Source organism: Grus americana, chromosome 3, assembly GCF_028858705.1.
Source record: "Grus americana isolate bGruAme1 chromosome 3, bGruAme1.mat, whole genome shotgun sequence".
NCBI lineage: Eukaryota > Metazoa > Chordata > Aves > Gruiformes > Gruidae > Grus > Grus americana.
The window spans coordinates 93,500,562-93,524,693 of NC_072854.1; the positions used below are offsets into that span (position 1 = coordinate 93,500,562).

At 40.5% G+C, this 24,132-nt stretch overlaps 1 protein-coding gene across 5 annotated transcripts in view; it reads left to right on the top strand.

Annotated features, from left to right (window-relative positions):
* The window catches only part of DAAM2 (dishevelled associated activator of morphogenesis 2), a 209,868-nt gene that overhangs the window by 13,358 nt on the left and 172,378 nt on the right, over positions 1-24,132 (top strand). For 2 of the 5 annotated variants that reach the window (XM_054819168.1, XM_054819171.1), the window contains exon 1: positions 15,704-15,929. The gene's annotated coding sequence lies outside the window, so the exon portion shown is untranslated. Of the gene's footprint in view, positions 1-6,954; positions 7,090-15,684; positions 15,930-24,132 lie in introns of those variants that run through there. The other 3 variants (XM_054819166.1, XM_054819170.1, XM_054819169.1) reach the window with 3 other exon arrangements.

The following is a 24,132-nucleotide window of genomic DNA, read 5'->3' on the forward strand; positions in this document are numbered from 1 at the left end:
GGTTTAGAAAACTTCAGGTTGATGCTGAGGTTGAGACTTAGGTTTCCTGTCTGTTGACAATTTATGAATACCTTTGTCTCTCCCTAGATGTTGGGTATAACTGTTTGTGTCAACTTCCCCACAGCCCGGAGCAGGATCTGTAGGCCCTTTCGTTTAAAGCCTTTGGAATTTACATAACCCTGCAATTGTAGCAATGCAAAATGTGGCTCTGGTTACAATAACAAGGGTTTAGGGAATGCAGGGAGAGATTGTAGTGGCAAAGGCATAAAAGCAAAACAAAACAAAACCCTACATGCTGTTTTAATTTTCAGCAGCCACGTGAGAACTGTCCTCCAGTTCCTGGCTATAAATAAATCTCTGCTGTCATAGGAAGACAAAGACCAAAACAGTGCACATTCCTCTCAAAGTTTCTTAAGGTTATAAAAAATAAGGAAAGGTAAGTATTTCAAAAGCAGAGTGTGTCTTTGCTGAGGAATGTCAGATTATTACTCAAGGGGATTGATATTTGCATCAAGTGAAGAAATTTGGCATTAAACCTCCATTTCCCTGCTCCATCTCCACCATCTCTTTTGAGAAAACCACTTAGGACTGCATATGGATAATGTGCCAGGCAATGCTTCTTAAAGCCCCAGGGGTTCACTGCCCTAGTGTCAGCTGAGGCAGGAACTTTCTTTGAGATGAATGAGGACTACACAGAAGCATGCCTATTGCTTCTTGTCAGATATTACATCCTAGTTCTGTTACATGTTGTGTTAGGAAGATGGGGACTTGGTGCCATGTTTTTTCCACTTCCCAATAAGATGGGGTTAGGACTGTAACTTACTCCTTTGAAGAGATGCAGAAGTAATGGGAATGCTCTTCATGCCTTTTCTCCAACTTTGAGCTTTTATTTATCAGACACAACTTGAAGGACAGACTGGATAGAAGGCTGTAAGATATTAAACAAATGGGGTAGAATTGTGAGGAGTTTCATTGCATTGGGTCTCCTACCGGAAAAAACCCCCTCAAACCCATCACTTGCACCTAACTCATGATATAGAGAGTATCTAGGTCTACAGCACATCTGCTTTCCAGAAAGCATACCAATAGCAAAATCTGAAAGAGGAAGCTTTCTGGAATATTACTTGTATTCCTGGAACAACTTTGGGGGGTAGATTTGGCATAGGAAGACAAATTCTTTGCTGCAGCAAATAAGAAGGTTCTACTGGCATTAAAGCAGAAGAAAATGAGGACCAGCTTAATGATTTGGACGTGGCAAAAAAACTCCATTCTTAATTTAAGGGTTTTATATTCTTATGACTGGTCTTGTAGGTGGAAAAATGAAGTTAGTGAAGACTACTCAAAGAGGCAGCCCTTGAATGAAAAACTAGGTTTAATGAGGACAGAAGATCAAGTCCATAGAAATAGCTTTTTCTGAACTGTTTTCCTTTTTTCTAATCCCAAAAGATAAGGGTTGTAAAATAGGTTTATCTTGCAAACTTTTGAGCATTGTTAAGTTTGGAAGCTTCAAAAGAGTATCCACTCTCACTGTTTCTCCTATCATGTGCTGCTTTTATGCAAGACTCAGATATCAGGTCTCCAGAACTCCTCTTATGCGTGAAATTTGGATGTTTCAGGGAGTGATCTCTCCAATCAGATCTGAGGTGTTATTTATTTCGTCTCTTTTATGAATGAACCTTGCTGTACCTATTGCCTAACCTGAACTGAGCTGAACAGTATCAGCATCTTCTTCTGCCATCAGGAAGATGGGGTGCTGTGGCACTCAACAGTGCTGGGAGCAACAGAGGATTCTGACTTCAAAAACAAAGAAAGAGAAGCTGGTGCAAATGTTTTAATAAGAAAGGAAAGCCCAGTCAGAGAAACATAGAAAACGCAGTACAAGAGTACTACTATGTACACAGCAGATAGTGTGTGTTCCTGTCTACACAACAAGGCCTACCTGAAGGCAATAAAAAACGTTCATTATTGGCCCCATTTGACTCACTGGGAGACTAGGCAAGAGAAAGAACTAGGCTGCAACGTGAAAAGGCCAGGCACTAAGCTTCCACACTTTTGAGGAGTACAGCCAGCATGAATGCATGTGCTGTTGATAAAAGGCATTGTGCAATGCAGTACCGTTATTTTCACTACTCCATTTTACTGCGCAGTTTTCCCTTTCAATGTCACTTCTAGAATCATAACTTCTCAAATTCACTACACAATCCATCTGAGTACAGACAAATAGTAACACATTTCCCAAGGCAAACTCTTCCTGCCCTTTCAAAATATTTCCCCATCCAATTTTTTCAACAGCATCAAAGAGTTAAGGGGAGAAGCGGGTAGAGAATATTGACATCAGACTCCCTCTCCCTTGTATTAAGTCTAGCCTCCTCCTACAGAGTTTCAGTCTCAAATGAAATGTCTCATTATGGATCAAGGGGCTCAAGAAAAAAGAAAATTTGTGTATTTTTCCAGCTATCCAGATTAATTAATAGAAATACAGAGTATTTTGATTCTCTCTGTTAAAATGAGAATGTATTTTATAGACATGTGAGACAAAGACAGTGAATGAATGAATGAATGAACACAGCTGTAAGGTGTTACAAAGTTTTTATTTTTGTGTGTTTCAGATGGCCACACTATTCATAAGTGGTTGAGCCATGAGTGAGTGACTCAGCTCATCCCAGTAAAAAAGCTGCATGTTTACTTGGTATCATCAAAGGTTTTTATTTCTGCCACTTTGTTGATTCATGTATTTATTAATTTTTGCCTTGCTTTTCCATCTTTTAGAGGACATCAGCTATTGTGGAAACCCTGTCCCTAGTCAGGACAGGGTTTAGTTATGTGACCACATGTTGACATGGCTGAAATGTGCACAGAAGGCTTTTGAAAAATGTATGAGGATCACTTCATTGCATAGTGACATGCTGTGGCACTGACAGATGCAGACATGAATGCAGATCAAACAGCCAGTGATCTATACTAAAAGTAGTGCTATAGAAATAAGCAGGCCTGCTTGATAAGTAAGCTTATAGTTGTTAAATGTAGCTAAACAAAGATTTGGTCAGAATGAATCACAGGGAATGACTGGACATAACCTTTAGCAGAGAGCCCTAGGGTAACCAGGACCATTTGAGTGTTTCTCTACACTAAGAGATGAAAAAGTTTAGTTGAAACTTCTTTCTAGGAAGGCAAAGGTCCAAGTCTTAAAATGTGGCCTAATGTATCAGTGTGGTGAAGTCCCAGGCAGCAAGACTGGAGACTGGAAAAGAAATATCAACACCAGCAAACTGGGAAGGAACTGTGGTTTACAGGGAAACTGATTTAAGTTGACCCTGAACTGTGGTGTTGCTTCGAATGGGCATGAGGTCTCCCAGAATGGGATATCTTTGAATTTGTGAGTGGTCCCTGTAAAGGATAGGAAGGACAAACTGCAGCAGAGGAGGAGCCTGATGTTGCTGTGAAATGATTCTCCAGCGTATGATAGTATCTACTTGACACTACCTCGTCATAGGGATGGACGACGAGCCAGTTAAGAGCTTGTGGGTCAGGATTAGTGGGCAATACAATAAGAGCAATGCTTTGGTGGATGTCTGTTATAGATTGCCTGATCACAAGAATAAATAAAGGAGACCTTCTTCAGGCAACTGGAAGAGCCTCATGACCACCTCAATATCTGCTGGAAGGGCAACACAGCAGGGTGCAAGAAATCCAGGAGGTTTCTGGAGTGATGACAACTTTCTAACACAGACAATGGATGAGATGAAGAGAGGAATCGCTCTACTGGGCCTCGTATTTACAAACAGGAAGAATGGGTTGGGGATGTGAAAATCAAGGGTAGCTTTGGCTGCAGTGACCATGGGATGGTAGACTTCAGGATCCTGAGAGGAGGGAGCAAGTCAAAAAGCAGGATCACAGTCTTGGACTTCAGGAGAGCAAACTGTGGCCTGTTCAGGGACCTGCTTGAAAGAATCCCACAATACTGGCCCTGGAGAGAAGAGCGGTCCAGGAGAGCCAGTTGATTTTCAAGGATCACCTCCTCCAAGCTCAAGAACAGTTCATCTTGGTGAGCAGAAAATGAAACAAAGGTGTCAGGAGGCCTCTGTAGACAACCAAGGAGCTTCTGACTAAACTCAAACATAAAAAGGAAGTTTACAAGAGGTGGGAGTAGGAACAGGTGACCTGGGAGGAATACAGAGACACTATCTGAATGTGTGGGAAGGGAATAAGGAAAACGAAGGCCTACCTGGAGTTGAATCTGCTAAGGGACATGAAGAGCAACAGAAAGGGTGTCTAAATGGAGATTAGCTGCAAAAGAAAGATGAGAGAAAAAGTAGACCCACTGCTGAATGGTCTAGAGGACCTGGTGACAAAGGACACAGAAAAGGACTACATACTTAAGTCTTCTTCACTGTGGTCTTTACTGGAAGTACCTTCAGAAATCCCAGGCCACTGAGACCAGCAGCAAAGTATGGAGCAAGGAAGACTTACCCTTGATGGATGAGGATTGGGTTAGGGAATATTTGAATAAATTGTAGAAATAAATGAATCTCCGGAACCTGATAGATTATACCCAAAAATGCTGAGGGAGCTGTCTAATGTCAATGTGAAGCCACTCTTGATTAGCTTTGAAAGGTTATGACCACTGTGGGAGGTTCCTGAGGACTGGAAGAAAGCAACTGTCGCTTTTATCTTCAAGAGGGACAAGAAAGAGGATCTGGAGTGCTACAGGGTGTACAGCCTCATCTCAATCCCTGGGAAGGTGATGGAGTAAACAAACCTAGAAACCATTTCCAAACATATGAGGGACAAGAAGGTGACTGGAAATAGTCAGCACAGATCTATAAGGAGAAATCATGCCTGACCATCCTAGTAGCCTTCTATGATGATCTGGATAATGAACCCGAGTGCACCCTCAGCAATCTTGCAGACAACATAAAACTAGGAAGAAAGATTGGTAGACCAGATCGTCATACTGCTGTTTGGAGGCACCTCAATAGGAATCTCATAAAATTCAACAAAGAGAAATGCCAAGTCCTGTTCCTGGGGAGGAATAGCCTCATTCACTGGTACAGGCTGGGACCAACCAGCTGGAAAGCAGCTTTGCAAAAAAGGACCTGGATCCTGGTAGGCAACAAGTTGAACATGAGTCTGAAGTGTACCCTTGTGGCAAAGAAGGCCAACAGCCTCTGGACTGTATTAGGAAAAGCATTGCCAGCAAGTCAAGAGAGCTGATCTTCTCTGCTTAGCATTGGTGGGACACATCTGGAGTGCTGTGCTCAGTTCTGGGGCTCCCCAGTGCAAGAGAGAGATGGACATATTGGAGAGAGTGCAACAAAAGGCCACAAAGATGATTAAAGGCCTGATACATCTGGTAAATACCTGATGGTGGGGGGAGTAATGGAGATGGAGCCGGATGTTGCCCAGTGGCAGGATGAGAGTTTATGGGAAATTCTCTTTAAATATAAGATAAATCTTTTTTAGTGTGGGCAGGATCAAATACTGGAACAGGTTGCTCAGAGGGGTTGTGGAGGCTCCATGTGTAGAGATACTCAAAACCTGATTGGATGGGGTCCCAGGCAACCTTGTCTAGTTGAGCGTCCTTTGAGCACTGGGTTTGGAGCAAATGATTGCCAGAGGTCTCTTCCAAACTCAACTGTTCTGTGCTCTGTGATACCTTAATCTGTTTTTTTGTTGGTTTGGTTTTTTTTGTCTCATGACTGAGTCAAAACAGCTCAAGAACTGTGATCACAGCTGGCAGTTACTATTTTGGGCCGAGTACTATTTGGGATGTGCTGTCCCACATCCTCTTAAAATAAGTTATGCCAGGACAAAAATCAGGAATTGTGGTGAAAGGTTTGAGGGGGGAGTGGTAGAATTGCTTCCTGTGCTATATATAATTTGAGGCTGGGTAGAGGACTTCACTCTCTACTGTTTCTAGTGTGGTATCTTTCATTAGTATCAAATTCGTACAGAGAAGAAAAAAAAAGAGGCCTGAATTTGCCCAGTGTTGATAGACCTGTGTTAAAGTTGAAAGTTGATATTGTTACTTCAGTGGAAAATGGGGTTAATGAAGGGAAAACAAGGCCCTGTGTTTCTGTTATCCCCAAAAGACTACAGTTTCTATGAATAATCATAAGGCAGCCATGGAGGAACTGACAATTTCAATGATGTTTCTCTTAAAACAGCTTAGTTAAATGCCATGGGAAGCTAACAAGGAAAAGGTCGCTTTAATGGTATTTCCTAAAATGACAGTACAGCAGCATTTGTGGAATGTCCTGGAGCACAGTCATTTGGCTTTAATAAAAAATAATGAAAAAAACCCAACAACAAGAAAATTAGCTATATGATAAAAGTAAATAATTCATAACAGATTTCCTCCTAAATCCTGGAAGTCATCTGTCTAGAGCAGCTGATACGAAGAAACCAAAGCCAATGGTTCTGTATCAGCTGAAAACCATCTTTGTATATGTTAATCACACTCTGTACAGACAAATATGTTTCTTTTTCTTTATCAGTGATCACTTATGATCCCTATACTCAAAGTTAATGTGTAGACTAACCAATCAACAATTTGTCAACAATGCAGATACAATCAGAGTTGAAGATGTAATGGTACATGTGAGATGATACTTATATTGGGTTTGATTCTAGAGTATATTAACAGTACTGTTGTGTGTTTCCGCAAAGAAGCCTTTAAGTGTCTTCTTGCCTTTACATGCCCAAATAGTACCTACTACCTGCATCTTCTCTTGCTTAATGTCAAGCATGTGCTTCAAATCAATCTGATTTAAGACAAAGTAATTTCATCAAAACACTGGAAGACCAACCCTACACTGAAGTTAACAGAGACCATACAGGAACATCTGTACATATTCCTTCTGCAATTTCTTTGCAAGGTGACAAAACATTAGAGATGCCTTTTATATTGACAGAAAGCTAAAAGTAATTATTTATTTGCACTTGTTTCTCCAGAAGACCATCTCTACAGTCAAAACAGCTGTATTAACTTATCCGAAGGTGGGCTTTTCGTACATGGTGAGGACCTGAACTGAAGACAGAGACCTACGTATAGAGAAGAGCAAATCAGAAACTATACAGATTGTCCAGGTTAGTTCTGATTTGCATGTGGGGAATGGGAGAGGAACGGAATACCAGGGAACAGGATTTTAAGAATCACTTTTGTTCTCTTAAACTTGTGTGATGTTACCTACGTTCACCAGGCAAGAGGAATCTTCTACCTATTGCAAGGTGTTTTTCATCTTCAGAGCAAGGTTACAGCAAACAGGGTCTCACTGTCCCCAGTTACAGACAAACCAGGTGTGTATAGAGATAGCATATATCCTAATGGCATAAAAATTGTAACCTCCTACCCCATCTATTCTCTTTACCCCATTACCATTTCAACAGAACTTGCATCTAGGCTGTGCTACAAGTGTTAGTCACTCTGTTACTCAGTCTGAGGGCCAGCATATTAACTTGGTTTTGATTATAATTATAGTCTAAACTGGAGGCATTTCTTGTAAGTTAGTAAATATGCTTATTGGAAATGATAGTTTAGTAATGTTCTTGATTTTATGCTCTGTTTTTCCTCTTTATTCTGTCATTCATTCTTCCAGAGCGGCCACCAATTAGAAGAAAACTTAGTGTCAGCATCTTCCTCCTTGGTGCAATTTAGAATCCTTCAGGGTGTTAGTCTATTAAGAAGAGCTTGTGCATTTGATTTGTGCATGAAGCCTAATTACACCTAATGTCTCATCATTTTCAGTGTCCTTTCTCTCATAGTGCTTGCAGCAATCATTTACAGAGACAAAATAGCGTGAAACCTTTTCTTCCCATGGTATTCCCAATTTACAGGATCTGAAATGCTGTGAAGCCACGTGACCCGGTTCCCTACTGCCACGTGCTCTGCAGCAGTATTTACATGAGGGCAATTGAGTGTAAAGTGCGGCTGAGTTAAGATGCTTCACACTGATGTAAATGAGTGCACCAAGCAACAGGGCGGTGGTGAATCAGTTGTCAGGGCGCAAGCTCAGTCATACTTCTACTGAATTGAGCAGTAAATTTCCTGTAGTTGTCTCCATAGGCACGATCTTGCCTCTCTGTCAGTACCCTAAATAGTTTCCACAGCTGTTAGAACCTCACAGCCAGCCAGTACAAAAAATACAAATGCTAAACTTCAGATTCTGTTATGTGAAACAAATTATGATGTTTTCCTCACAGCTCCAGTTTTCTAGCTGTGTATGAATATGTATTCAAGAGAAACACATTTATTCCCCATAATTTTAATATATTACCATTCTACATCTTTGAAGTCTTCTGGAAAACTCACTAATTCATTCTTGATCAACTACATCCGTCAAGGTGATCAGTTTCTTCTCTGGCACGTGCAGTGGTTCAGGAGCAAACAATGATTTTAGGACCCCAGTCTCTGTGCATGAATGTCTTGCATAGAATCAGGGCCACTAGCTAGTTCAATATGCACTGGTCTCTTGGCATCCGCCAAGTTTCCTTCTGGCTCAGACTACCATGATGGAATTAAACCTTACAGAATCTGGGTGTGCCCCTCTTCATATCCTAGTCAACTGCTTCACAGAGAGACCAATGTATTTTTTTGTCTCCAGAGCAACTCAGTCTTTCTGGTAATCACACATGTACTGCTTAGCACCCCACTGAAGCACGGGTGCTCTGCATTCCCAGTGAACTGAACAATCTTGCCAAGTACAATAAGGATGGCTTACACCTTTCTTTTCCCCTGTCCTCACCCTCACAGTCAAGCAGATTTCCAAGAGAGCAATTCAGCATCCTTTGCCTAGAAGTAAGGAGCCACCTTTCCGTAGGAACTTTGTCCCATTTCCAGGACTCTAAGCATACAGGAATTCCTGTAATGAAAGCCAAGTGTTTTCCAGGAAAGTGTGTGTCACAAAATACAACAGATTCTGTGTGATGGAAGTTATGTCCAGGAAAAATCAGGGTGGCTTAACACTGGTGTAATGGTGGAAAAAAAACAACAGCAAAACTCCAAAGCTCCAAAAGCCAGAATGAAGATCTTGGCCATCAAGTACTGAGACCACATGTCATTTGCAATTAATTGCTATAATAAGGACAGCTGCCTTACTAATTGATTTCAGCTTCTTACTAAGGGATCAGCACTGCTAATTAGTTTGCGTGTAAACTTCAGAGGACATGAGTAATCAGAGTTTAGCAAGCCACACCAACCATAACTAATCCTTCTAGCTCTTCTGCAAAGAATACACTGTAAGCAAATGTTGTCCCCTACCCAGATCAACAGATGGAGCCAGGACTTCTTGTTCCAGCTACTTTTTTCCACTGAGATGCTACAAAGCACTCAGAAGTGTACAGAACTGGCAACCTTGAAGTCACTTATGAAGGAAGTGAGTTTCCTAGGGATAATAGGAGCAGTGTGATAACTCTGTCACCAGTACTGTAAAGAAGGGGATATTTAGCTGGAGTTCCCTGCCTGCTAAGCAGCTGTTTCAGGATCCATGAGTAGCCAAGTATCATTTATAAAACCCCAAGGCTGTTCTAACTTGGCATCAGTCTTAACATACCTTGATCAGCTTATAGACCACAGAGTCGCAAGGGCAGTTTAAAAACTGCCATTACTTCATCACTCTGGTTTTCTATTAACCAGAAGTCAACCAGAGTAAAAGATCTGGCCTAGACTCTGTATCAGAATAAGTGGAAATAGCCTTTCCCTTTGCCTTTCCCTTTCCTTCTTCCTGTGCCTTTGTATTAACATGGCTTTGATTTTCCTGGAAGTCACTGAGGTCTGTGTGTTCATAGCTAGAGACTGACTTTATTTCTGACTGTATTAATGCCCTACTCTTGGTTGGAACAGGACATGTTTATCTAGATCATTACTAATCAAATGATGGTCAATACAACATCAGGCATTCCCTACACGCTTCCAAAACTTAAAAAAGCCCACATGCCTCTCCCTGCCACGCAGTTAAACAAATCCATGCACATAAATCAGGGGAATAAAAGAAAAAAACCCAACAACCCAGACCATTCAGAGCCCAAATTAATTTAACAATTATTATTAGGGAAAGACTATGTTGCAGTGCAGCCCAAGATGGTCTTTGGATTTTTTTCAAAAAGGAAAAAAATTCCTTTGAATGAAAAATGTTGTGGAATGTTATTATACAGACTTGTGTTGGGACAGCTGCCTAGGGACAAGCTCACTCCAGCCCTCCATAGTTCAGATATTTAGTAGATGTAGTCAACAACATGTGGTTACTAATGTTTGTGATACATATCACGTGTCTGCATACTGCACTTTCCTGTAAGGTGACCACTTACTGAATATAGATTTTTTTTTTTTTTTTAAATTTCTCTGGAAGATGAGAAGATATGTACCAAATAGAGGGAAACATTCAAAAATGATGGGGAAAGCAGAGGAGGACACCATTTTGCAAATCAGTGCCCTCTATATTGCTAACTGAAAAGCAGAAAGAAACCGAAAGGATCTAAGTTCAGCTGAATCGGGGTTTTTCCTAAAACTCTGGTCTGTTATCCCTGAGAAAGTATCATGAATAGCTTCAAAAGATTGTTAGGTGTGAGTACAACCCAAGTTTCTTCAAGGATGGCAAATGAAGTCAGGATGAAGTTGCTGGCTACAAATGTTTACAGTAATCACGGACTTCTAACTACCTTTAATTGCTGGCAAATGATCAATATTTTCATGGCAGGAACTTTAATCTAATTCTGGCTGATTCTGTCTCACTTGCCTTCAGGGATCTGAGTAGGGGTCTTATCTGAAAACAGAGTTACACTTTCAAAATGTTTGAGAAATATCAAGCAAAACTAAAGGGAGAAATGAGACAATTCCTGTAAAATTTCCACTTTCTTTTTTCTTTTTTCCTTCAGTTGGAGTAATCTCTGACTTTTGCTTTCTAAGAGCTTGTAACCCTTTTCTGCTTTCTGAAGAGTAAATGTCTTTTTCCTCTTTCCATATCTGTTACCTGAGTTGCAACAAATACTGATGGCTTTTCTTTTGGGCTTTCATGTTCCCTTGTCAGCAAGCGACTCGTGCAGACCACTCACTAAATGTTAACCAATACAGGAGAGAGGGTTTTAATGAGCTTGAGAAGCCAATGAAAGAGAAGGAGCTGTGAAAAGGAAAAACACAGGGAAAAGGGTGAAATTGAAATGTGCCATCTCCAGGAAGGTCCAAACCAACATCTTACTACGATGGATACAGAGTTGAATGTAGTTGTAGCTGACCTAAATTCTGTGGTGTGGACCCTTTTTTAATATGGAAAACAAATATTTTTGTTTAAGAACAATTGGTAGAAGTAGTTTGATAGCTAGTACACTGATTTAAGGCATTGCCAAGACGTTATCTTTATGTTGAAGGCCATAACTTCCATTAACTGCACAACTCCTACAGATCTATAAGGCTTAGGTTCTAGGAACTCATTTATTTACTTTAAACTATTTTATTGTCAACTGAGAAAATAAAACTACCAAAAATAAATGTTTGTGCTGAGTTTGTAGTGGCAGCTAACTAAAACATATTTTTCCATGGTGTCAGGAATGCTACAGAAAATGAAGTACACCAACAATACATCAGATGCAAGCTAACCTTAATAGCCCTAAGTTCTGTTGCAGTTTCATTCAAACATTTGCTTGCATGCACATGTGCAAATGCATTCATGCACACACAGGTATGTATAGGCATTATGATTCATCAAGTGGAAAACTGTCTTGTGGCATTAATAGTTTTAATTTTTAATTAATAATGAACATTATTTCAGCTGAGCATTTTCCAAATCCCTACCTTTTTAAAGTTCAAAGCAAGTTCTCAAACTGCTGTATTATCACATTAAAGATGTGGGTTAGGTTTGAAAAGCTTTAATCTGAAACTTACATATTCCTGAATTTGAGCATAGTTCCATCCTCATTCATCAGGAAGTCAGTGGGAGTGGAATCCAGCCCTTAGATATGATGATGTTGTGTATTGAGCCCAAAGATAAAAATAATTTTAGAAGAATTTTAGAAGAAATATAACTAAAAGAACATATATGCATGTGTGTACTGTATTGACTATATATATGCCTCATTTCAGCCCCTCAGAGACAAGGGACAGAATTTCTTGTGGCTTTTTGATAAGTAAGGGTAGTGATGGTTCCATCACCATGTCACATCCGATGTCAGTGTGTAGTAGTAATACTGCTCTGCATGGCATACACAAGAGATGCTTAAAACACTGTGTGGTATTTTGGAGACTGGGAGACATGCAGGAAAAATCTCTGTAGGGAGGCTATGAAAGTCTTGCTAGTTCTGTAGCCTGTGGTGACTGAGCAGAAGTCTTTGACCCCATAGCTGCACTGAGTGGTGGTGTCAGGCAAAGCATGCAGCCGAGCTCACAGAGCCATGGTGTTTCATCTCATTGTCAGATGGAGCAGGCGGCCTGGCACTGGGTATCCTCGCACAATGGGCACTTTTGTTGTTAGATTAATATACCCGTGTCCTTTTGTTTTGAGAAGGGATCTAACAAACAGTATCTCCAGAGGTGGAGCAATATCTCACAGAAGCTTTTGCTTCTGCGTTCTGTAAGGAATCTATTTTTGAGCAGCAAATAATCTATTTGTTTTTCTATGTCCTTTTCCCCTTGTCTTTTCACTCGTTACTACTAAGGGCCCTTATACATAGATAATACTATAGCTTTTTGGCTTTGACCTTGATCATCAGAGCCTAAAAGAGCTTACAGAAATAGGCAAGTGATTTCTTAATGGTCTTATTCCTCAATTCAAAAGGAGCTGCCTTTGTAAATATGCTTGTGCTGTCTTGGGATGTAAACCTTATGTGATACACTGTTCAGAAAGAGAAATATACATGTTTTCTTTCTTGGTTACTTTGGGATGACTTCTGGTTTTGCTGTCCCCTATAAGCTAAGACACCAAAATAACTCCTATTAAATGTCACCTCTTGTGCAAGGGGATTGCTCTGCAGAATCAAACATTTTTGCAAACTGCAACACTTTTTGGTTTTCACCGAGGTATCTGCAGTTCAGTATTTAATAATAAAAAGCTGGCTTCTCTGGCATCTCTCATCCCAGGCTGTTACTAAGACAAGTATTAAATTACATAACACCAGAGTTTAATGTACTTTTTTGTTATTGGGGAAACAGAGTCACAGAAAGAATCAGTGATTTATCTAGTTTTATTTACTGCTGACTACATATAGAAGCATGCAGCAGAAATCAAATTCTCTGTCCTTTATTTTATTTAATATACCACACATTTCTCCTACAGCCAGTAATAGAAACCAGGAGTTATGCTGTAACCATTAGACAATGCTCTGTCAATGGAACATCCAGATGCTGTGGTGAGAGGGGGGGCAGCTTTCACATGGGATTATGAGGGCTATAAGGAGCAACATATGTAAGGAACAGCAGATACTCTTTTTTTGATCTTAACATTCTTTATCTTAGGTTGTTCTGGTCCAGTGGCACAAGCCTGTTTTCCTGATGGGCATTTTCTGGAGTTTTGCATGTTCTTGTTTTGTGTGTGCGGAGCAATGGAGCATTGCTTTAGCTCTCCCCAAGCCCCAGATTCTCTCCATCATTGGTGTTCTTGCCATTCAAATCCCTATTCACGGCAGCACCTTACCCTGTTGTCTTGTAGACAGGCTCTGCCTGTTTTGAACATATCAAAATAACCTTAGCTGAGGCATCAAATGGATGACCAGCTTTGTCTTAAAGTGTTTTGTTAACTTTTAACTAATGAACAAGACAAGGGCCATTTATCTTGGTTACACTGTATCATAATAAATGGTACAGTGTGCTAAGGTGAGAAGGGAGGTGGTGGTGGTAATGCAAGCCTACCTAACCCTTGTCCCTTGGCCTGCTGCTGCAGGTTAGTTTCTAGGGCTGGATACAGGTCTCTGGCTCCAGAACCTTGGCTGGAGGAAGGAGAGGGCAGGGGGAAAGCCAGAGAAGGAATTAGTTAATCATTCCCACCTCTCCTTTCAGCTCTTCATTCCTCTTCCAATGAGAAACTGAGAGGATAGAGAGGAGAAGAGGGAAATAAGACAGTTAGGTGGAGCTTGCAAGGTAGAGATCAGCTGCAAAAGTACCTGGCATGTGGAAGGGGGAAACAGGGAGTAAAGGGGCAGGGGCTTGGAGGATGAGATAAAAAAAGTAGTAGGCAGAGATGTAAGTGCAAAGTGAAGATTAATAGACCAATGGAAACATGTGAACAGAAGGGAGGACTGATGGCATTATAAAATCTCTTCTACCATGCATCGCATGTAGTTTGCATATGTAAATCATATAAAACTTTCCCAGGCTTTATGCTGAGAAAGGCAGGAGCATAGTACAGCTCATGTGAGATGAACGCTGATGGGTCTCCGTGTTTTAATATGAGGTTAATAATGCTGAAGATTATAATTTAGTAGTGTGGCTAAATGGCTACTTTGCTTACAGGGTAGAAGATATACATGCCAGTAGTTAGCGGATGCCTACTGAGCCAGTTTGTGAAGGACCATTAGCATTGAAAAGGCTGGATTCACCTTTTGGTTTGTACCCACATCCTTTTACCGTAGGACCAAAGAAACAGAAAGAAGTCACATTGGCTTGCTAGCGGTTTGTACCAGTTCTGTGCCTATTGTGCAGTGGTACATGTGAAAGCAGGCAGGACAGCACAGTGGTGACTTGGTCTCGGCTTGTTTGGTTTGGCCTGCCAGTTTGAAAGTGATATTTTTCCTCTGTAACTTGCTTTCTCTGTTGCGCCATTAAATATATACATATTTATATATATATGACTTTGCCTTGTGATATGTGTTGATTGTTGTTGTCATCATGAGAGTTCAGTTATTGTAATGAAAACAAATGACTTAAACGTACAGAGAGCAAACCATATATTTCTGTGAGTTAAAAAAAAGAAAGAGATATTTTGCAGATGGCGTTACTATCTCTGAATTTCAGCGTCACTGTTTAACAGAGGATGTGTTTTCTTCCAGTGCAGACAGCAACGCACACAAGGCAGACAACTCCCCATATTAATCTAGCTATTAATATCATATAGAATTGAAAGTGAATTCAGAAAACATGCTAGAAGCAGTGGGTTACACGTGATTAAGGCTATCTGGAGAATGACTGAAGAGGAAAAATTGGAAAATGAGGGCATTTTATTTAATTAAGTCATATCCTCTCCCTTACAGGGAATAAAATCTCTTAAGGTCAAAAACATCCGAGCTGCCAGGGAGTATCCCTAATCCTAATGCTGCTGAGGACAGCGCACCACAGTGTACAGAACAGAGCAGGGGGCTGAAGCAGAGGCACTGCACCCCACTGGGGTCCCCGCCACGGGTGGCCTCTGCCGCTGTTGCCTCCTCCTCCGCCGTGTAGTCGTTCCCACCTACGTTGCGGAGGGTGTGAAGGAAGCAAAAATAAAAAAAAAAACCCGCAACACCTGAAAGCCTTGAATGAAGAGCCGTGTAGAAGAGCGTTGCTCTTGTTCCCAAGGCACGTAGGAAACCGCCGCGTATTGCGATGGTTATCGCCCGGGTCGGAGGCGGTGAGCCCACCCCTCCCGCCGCTCCGGCTCCAGACGCCACCCCGGGAAGCCCCGGTAGCTCCCGGTTCGGGTGCGCTCCTGCCAGGCCGGGGCTTGTCCCTTTAAGAAAGTGCAGCACGGTAGCAGGGGCCGGCCCTGCCTCTCGAAGCCTGCAGCGCTGGAGCGGGGCTGGGGAATGGGAAGCAGTTCCCCATCTGGGTCCGAGCGAGCGCAGCAGCAGCAGCCGCAGCCTCCTCCTCCACCACCACCACCACCACCACCGCCCCAGCTCCACTTGCTCAGCATCATCCAGCGTGGGGATCAGTGCTCTGCCTGGCTCCCTGACACGGGGTGGACGTTCCTGAGCACTGAGCTCAGCTGCTGTAAAAAGCAAGTCGGAAAATACACAGCTGGATAAAATTGGTAAGTAAAGCTAAAGTCACATCCTCCTCCTTGGGCTGCAGTTTTCTAGTCTTTTAATTTGTAATGTTTTTTGCAGCTGGTTTTTTATTGTCTTTTGAGCCGAGCAGCTGGCAAAACATGGAGGCAAAATAAAAGTGTAAAAAAGCTTTGAGGATTTGTCAGTGTTTGTGCTCCTATTTTGAAATCCTCTTTCCATATTGACGCTTTGCTGCAGGAGTGGGGAAAGGAAACCAACAAGTGCTTTTGTATATGGGGGGAAAGAAAGCTGGTAAGAGTTGTAATTGGCTTTTCTCGTGGAGATGATTAAAGAGGGAGATTTCATGAAGCTTGAAGCGACTTGTCATTTACTTTTCCAGAGTAAAAACAAATCTCGTGTTAAAAAGTTTTAAAACGCCCTGGGATGTGTGTAGCAGGAATAAGAACCTTTTAAAAGCTGCGTTATGAGTGGAAATCTGGATGCTAAAGTATTGCCGACCAAATGTTGTATGTGTTTGTTTAAAGTTAACTACATTGGCAGCTCTGGAAGAGCAGAGGCATTAAATGCCATTTTCTCTGCATCGGACAGAGGGCGATGTTGCTGCATCTGGCGTAACCATCCCTGAAACAGGGAGTTGGTAAAAATTCAAGCGAAAAATGGAGTAGAGATGTTTTAAACAATTAAACCAGAAATTGTTCACACGTGCAGAAAGCTATAGTATATAGCATCCATTTAGAGCAGTCAATATTTTTAATTTTTGTTCCCTTAATTTGTAGAGGTAGTTTTGTTTGTTTTTTTTAAGTTATGATCTGAATTATAAGGAGAAATATAAATTCTGTTGATCAGTTCTAGAAATTAGAGCCTGGTTATGATCCTGTTATCTTTTTTGGAATGTGTTGTGGGGGGTCAGCCTGGATAAAGAAGGGGAGGGAAAGCTTGGAATCTCTTGACAGAAACTTCAGTAGGAGATGAGGAAAAACTCTGTGTTGATCAAGTTGCAGGCTGGAGTTAGACATGTGATATGGGAACGTATCCTTTGTAGTCAGCACAGATGTGTAGCAGAGATTGGAGATCTATAAGCTGAATAATAAGACTTGTAAACCCTGATGACTGAACCACATATTGTCAAGTAGTTTGGGGAAAGGGCTGATAACTGTGCCATGTTCTACCCATATATAATGAAGAGTTAGGGAATACAGTGACAGACTGTCCTTACCTCTGGGTATGTATGCTTGCTTATGTGTACCCTACTGTGTATAATAATATTCTGCTGCTTTGTGGAATAGGAATTTGGGTTTCCTTGAATCAAAGGCTTTAAAAGGAATGAAGGAATTAACTAGTGCAGTTCTATTGTGAGTAGAGAAGGATCAGAACTGTCAAGTTGCCATCTGATACAACCTCTACTAGAACTTGAAGTTTCTGTTGTGACCTGGGGCTTTGGTTGTGCCTTGAACAAGATGTTTCTGTCTGGCTTTATTCCTGTTACTTACAAATCACTTGCAGTGGAGTGGAAAGGTTTGCAGGTTTTGAGTCCTTAATGTGAGACATGCTGGGCAAAGCAGGTTAAAAGAAATGAATGACTATATGGAACATAGTAATTCAGACTCCCAGTTATTATACCTCATTGAAAAGTTTAGACTGCTACTATCTCTGCTGAATCAGTGGAGTATGTGAGCAGAAACTGACTTTCTTACCTGCAAGAGGCAGTTAATCAGCTATTGTGAGGCTGTGCATCATTGGGATATTAGTAGTTTTTCAGGAAAAAAAAATAGCTGTTTCTTTACACTCCTTATGGTTTATTAGACCTCCAGGTATGAATGGCTCTTTGAAATAATTTACTGGATCAGAGGAAAGATTTCCCTCTTCAGTTCATCTCTGAACTAGTAGGCACTAGTCAGATGTCTGACGGCTGCTTCAGTAACTTATTGAGCAATCTCTTTCACTTTCCTTCAAGCAGACTGCTTGATGGGATTACTCAGCTGTCCCGCTTGTGTTGTGCAGGACGTGCCGGATCCCTGGGCAGTGGAGCAAGCTCATTGAGAATGATAGAGCTATCAGACATCCTAAGACACATTTGGCCCTAGCAGATGCTTCTCCTGGTAGGAGGTTAATTTATTCACTGAAAGCATGTGTCCTCCACTGTCACTGATGTTCAGCTAAGCTCTTATTGGTTGCATCTCCCCATCTATTTCATTTGTCTGCATGACATGTTTAATATGGTGGTTGAAGTGATTTCAGTTCAGTTCTCCTACTTGCCTATATTTCAAATTAAAATCTTTGCTTCACAAATGGAAGAGACAGTTTGATATGCCTGATCCTATTTTTATTGTGTTGTTTGGAAATTCACTATAGTATGTGTTTTATTTTGCTCCCGAGTATTTTTCTTTGAGTTACTTTGTACCTGAGAGTGCACACTGTAAGTCTGTCCGTGGCTGATGCTGAGGTCATACAGTTAACTTCTGCAAAATCTTCAAAACATTAACTTAATATAAAATATGTGTGTGATGTTTAAAATGTGAAGAAATTCTCCACCTATATTTATGCCAAATTAAAGAAATGGAGCTTCCTTCAGTAGCTTTTTTCATTAGAGACTGCTCTTTTTACCTGCCAGTAGATACTTAAGATGTTGGCAGTGCTATAAATTCTGTGCCTGTCATTGGAGTGCTTGTCTACTACTTGCTTACACTGAGAGTAACTCTGCTGAGTGAGTCTAGTCATAGCAAGACTCATTGCTACTCAACAAATTACTGACAGTTTGGTTTCTAATACTAGGTTTGGTCATTGTTTTGCAGAGCTTCAGGTTCTTGCTGTTAATTCATCTTTGAGCATCTTATCATAGTCTACTTAATGAAGCCTACTGCAAAATCCTTTAAGAATGTTTCTGGCTTCATGTAGTGCAGGACGTTATCACAGGTTATGAAGGCTTGTGATGCTCACATAGATGAGATCAGCCTGGCCTTATTCTCTGTTGTAGGTAAAGCCTCTTTTTGGTTTATGTAACAGAAACAAGATCCCAACTTAAAACCTCAGTTTCATGTCAAAGACTCACTGTGCTGATAGCATAGTAACCTGCCTTGTTCTTTGATAACAGATTTCATAAACAATTTTTTACACTGAACAGTGATAGATGTAGTTTCATGTCTGATTTATTTTCCTGTCTCTACTTTTGTAATCATTTGGAAAGTCACATTTTCCATCACACAAGGGACATGTTTTCAGTATAAGTGGAGACCTCTCAAGTTGTTGTCCTGTGCAACATGAAAAAATGTTGACTTGCAGAGAAGGTGAAGGAAAGTAAATAAGGTTTAATGGCTCTGAAGGTGGAGGTGGAAAGGAATTGTTGCAGGAATGTGTTCCCCAGAGAATAATTTCCATGGAGTAGATACCTGTATGGAGCTAGTCCCAACTCTTCCAGACAGACTGTCAGATCTGCCAATGCTCATGTGCATGAGCATCTTCCAAGGCATTAATTTATTTCCATCTTCACATATGTACAGCTGTCATCTTGTGTCAGACCTAGTTGATGACTGAGCTGTTCCTTTGTCTTATCTGTAGTTTCCAAGTTCTCTTTTCTTAACCAGGTTCATTAGAATCCTTGGAAAAGTTCAATGTCTCTAATCTTAATACATTATTGAGAGTATTATTTCTTAAATGTAAAAAATAATGAACAAGAAGTCTTTAAAAAACTTTTAGGCACTCTACCAGTTTAATTATACTTACAAAAACATGGTAGTGACCTAATATATCATTAAATAATCACATTTAAATACTGCACTGACCTTGCCAGCCAGTAAATCAAAGCAATGGCGAAATCCCTTTTGTTCTCTTTGCTACACCCTGAAACCTGTGAAATAATCCTCTGAGCACTTGGAAAAAAGTATATATCAAGTTAATGTGTTTTGGAGCATGAAATGGGGAAAAGAGGTAGGAATTTCTAGATTCCTAAGGACCAAAAAAGGCCCTGCTGAGATCCTCCCTTCCTTTTTTGTTATCAAATGAGTTCAAGAGACTGTAGATTGTGAAGGTTTCATATGAGAAAAAAGGCAAAGTGGCAGCTGGCAGGGCTGTTATTTATTATGGGCTGCACTTCTCAGTGCCTTCATTGGAAAGGAAAAGTTTTATACTCAGGGCTGTTGCTTACCATCTTGTCAAATTGTCCTTTTTTTGGGGGGGGGGGGGGAGTGGAACATAGAGCAAAAGTGGTTCTGAAATCTTCGTCTGCATAATTTTTAGTTTCCTGCTCTCATACGTTGTTCTGTTTGAGAAACTTGACAGGGTGAGAAATGTGCATGAGCAGAAAGAACATCAAATAATGAACTGTCTTTTATGCCACATGATGTATAACGCGAATTCCAGGTGCAGCAGGTAGGTTAAGGGCACCCTTTGCAACTGCCCTTCCCAGTTCTTTACATTTGTGCTTCATGGTTTTTTTGTTTGTTTGGGTTTTTTGTTTGTTTGTTTTTGGTTGGGTTTTTTTTTTAACTGGGCATTTTGTCCTTTAGCCAATAGGATGTGTTAGCCAGATTGTGTGTCTAGCTCTGCAGCCTCTTTCTAGATGTATCAAGACCTGTAACTTTACCTACATCTGTCTATTAACTGGCATGATCATATACCTCTGTTTATTTTCAAATCCACAGAAAGTACATGGAGAAACACTGTGATTTCATTTCTCCAAGAGAATCTTTTCCAGCAGCTGATGAAACCCAAGCTCATGCCAGATGAAAAGCTCTTGTGTTATCATTTTAATTTAATTAAAAAAATAAACCCCAAATCCCTTACAGCAACAGTTTTATAAATACTATGTATGTGCATGCACGTGTATGTGCATGCCTACGTTAATGCTTCACTCTTGTATTGACAGCTTGTGCCTTTGACAGCAGGCTGGGCATTATCATGCACGGTCAGGTACAGGGCTCAATGGTGCAGGAGATGGACAGAAGATTTTGGGATTTTTTTGGGGTATGGGTGTTGTTTTTGTTTTTTGGTTTTTTTAAATACATCTTACTACAGCTGAAACAGATCCAAAATAAAGTAAAAGCTTCAGTGTTTGCATCAAAATGGTAATTTTTTGTTGTCTTTTTGAAGAAAACATTCTAAAGGCTCAATTTTATCTTCTGGTAGCCAAACAACATTTTTCTGGCAATTTGATACTTCAGTAAAATGAACAGCAGCTTGATTAAATGTCCCAAATTTGTGCGTGCTAAAAGGCAGGAAGCTGGGTTTGCTTGAATAGAAATGTGCACTGTCAACTGGGGCTGAACTACCTCCTGGTGCCCGCATCTATCTGTTAAGCACAGATCCCAGTAAACTGAACGGTTATTATCTTCCAAAAATCTTGGACAGATTCACCGATCAGTTGGATTTCTTTTGTTTTCACATTAAGAAGGCAAAATTAATTTAGTTTGGGTGAAAGTTGTTAAACTGACAGTCCTGGAAGACTGCAGTCCCCTTGGTTCAGCCACAGAACAAGTGATGCCTTGGACTGCGGCTGAGTCAGCTTCCCCAGTGCTGCTGTCTAGCTGTGCATGTCAGTCCATCAGACGGTTCAGCATCTTTCCATTCAACTTCATTTTTATATTTTTTTTTTGGCCAGCATTGTCAGATCGCCAACAAAGTGCTGACTAGTTAGATTTGGGATGGCTTCTTCTGTAATTTTGTTTAGGTTATGCCAACAGAAGTCCTTGTGATCTTTTTGTTTCAAGTGATGACACTGTGGCAAACTTGCTCGCTTATCAGGACAGCCTTGATCAATTCATTTCACATGAGCAACCACCAAATGGGAATGGTTTTTGTTCATTATCCAGAATGGATTCAGCCTAGTGACCTGGTGGAAGGACACACTGTATGCCATTGCCAGCCTTCTGAATTGTTCAACTGCCCAATGCGTTTTTCACTTGCATTACACAAGCCCTGTGTTTTTAGGCTCTGCATTCTTTGCTTGATTTAGAGGCCCTTTGGAAAGTTGCATGTGAGTTTTTGCATTAAACTCATCTAGAAGTCAAAGACTGTGAACTGCAGACACCTCCCTTCAGACTGGAAGGCGGGACGGAGGGACTGTGTGTGACCGTGGCACAGAGGTTGTGGTAGTACTTGCAAGGATGTGTGATAACTTTAGCACAGACTAAATTTTTTGGCAGGATGTTGTATTTAAGAAAAGAGATAGTGTTTTTAAATATTATGCAAGCTTTATATTTTCATGTTTGTATACATGTCTTCTTCCCTTTTTCCTCAGATTTAAAAAATAACTGTCTTTTAATCATATTCTTTAGAAAAAAAATTTTATTTCTGTCTATAGAACACTTGGTCATAAAAGTATGTATTTGTACTGGAAACTGTTTTGCACTCTTTGTGTGGGTTATTTTTTAATTACGCATTACTCAGGTTATAGAGTGAAACTTGGCCAGGTAGTTCCAACTTCCTGTTTCTTGTTCATTTTGCTAACAGTTCCTTCATCGTCTAATACTGTACAGCGTTTGGGTTGGAAGCCCTTCAGGGACTTATTTATATTGAACAACCTCTTTTTTTTTTTTTTTTTTTTCCTTAAGAAAATACCCGAGAACAAATAATGAGTTCTAGTGATGTTAGGTTTTAGTCAATAATGTTGTGCTTTTGCCAACTGTCTAGCATCATGCTTAAGGTGGCTGACTTGTAGGTGAAGTAAAAATGGAAAAATGAAAATGTACTTCAGTCAAGTTATTTTTCCTCTGTTTCAATTATCTTTTCAAGACACCTTAACCAGCTGGAAAGAAGGGAACTACTGCAGAGCTTTGACTTTGAGCACAGTAGAGAGAGAACAAGAAAGTGTGACTGTCAGGGTTTGGAGACTTATGGTCATGGCTTGCTACTCTGACTTCCTTCGTGTTCCAAGGCCCAGATAGTCAAAATAGCTCAGACTTACATTTTCAGTTTCTCAGCCTGAGAACCAAATGACATTAATAGTCAGGCATCTAATGTGCAAAATTCTTTGGGAAAATATAGCATTTCGTACCTCAGCAATATTTGAACTCTCTTGAGTCTTGTCTCTCATCTTTACTCAGCTGTTAACAAGACTCTTTCCATATTTCAGAAAGATTTGCTAATCTGTGCAGGGTGCTGTAAGATGCTTTATTAAGAGAAACTTTTTTTTAATGCCCTTGCATCTTTTAACATTATTTCTTTGGGAACCAGAGCAAAGATCAGCAGGACTGGAGTTCCAGTACAGAGTACTTGCAACATGGCTGGTTTTCTAATCCAACCTTTAAGTTGTAAGGTTTTTTTTCCTTCTAAAAATTTACTTAATTTCCAAACCACTTTGACTCTAAAAATGTGCTAGACCAGCAGGGGACCAATGCATCATTCTCAGCAGTCAGAATTTCTTGTGGGACAGCAGTCACAGGGAACTAGCTGGTGGGTTACCAAATAGGTCTAGTGACTCTGCTTCTGAGGACCACTTTGTATGGAGCACAGCTGGAAAACCACTGGAACATACCAGCAGCACCAAAAGAACTTTCTGCATTAAAAATTTATGTTCTCTTCTACTTCCTCAAATGCGAGAGATCAGGTCTGGTAAACAGTCTTGGTGTGTGTGGACAGGGTTAGATAGCTACTGCTATGTAACAGTATGTAGCAAATCATGTGTAATTAATATATATGTAATATATATTTGGATGAATAATGGTATGTGGATACATGTAGGTATGAGAGTGATCATTGCTCTGTAGTTGTGCAGTTTGAAGGGCCTTAGGTGGATTTGATTCTACACATGGCTGCGTGTGTGGAAAGGATATACATGAAGTTATCATGCTACTTGGTTTATTCAGCCCCTTATACCAGTGTCTGAAACTGTGATTTGTTATGCTGCGATATGATCCAAAATAGAACCACAACTCACTGTAGCGGGTTCTTTCAATCCCCTGGGAATGTTTGTCTGGCTTAAATGCATGAAACTGAAATGTGTAATACAGAGCTGCAGCTTATAGATCAACACTGACTCCATTTGTGGGAATGAATGAATACCTCATGTTTGATGTGCTGCAGGAGAGTTCACAGATGACTTCTTATGTTACAGTACTATATTTTTCATGCTTTTTCAGCTTTGTGTGTTTTGCTTTTTCTTCTGTGTGTAGAATAGGGTGGTGGTATCCTGGGTTTTTCAATATAGAAATAGAATGTGAAAAGATTTCTCCCTGCTGACTGTTTTTAATGGTTTCAGAGACTTCTTTCCAGTAAAATTTCAGTCAAGTCTGA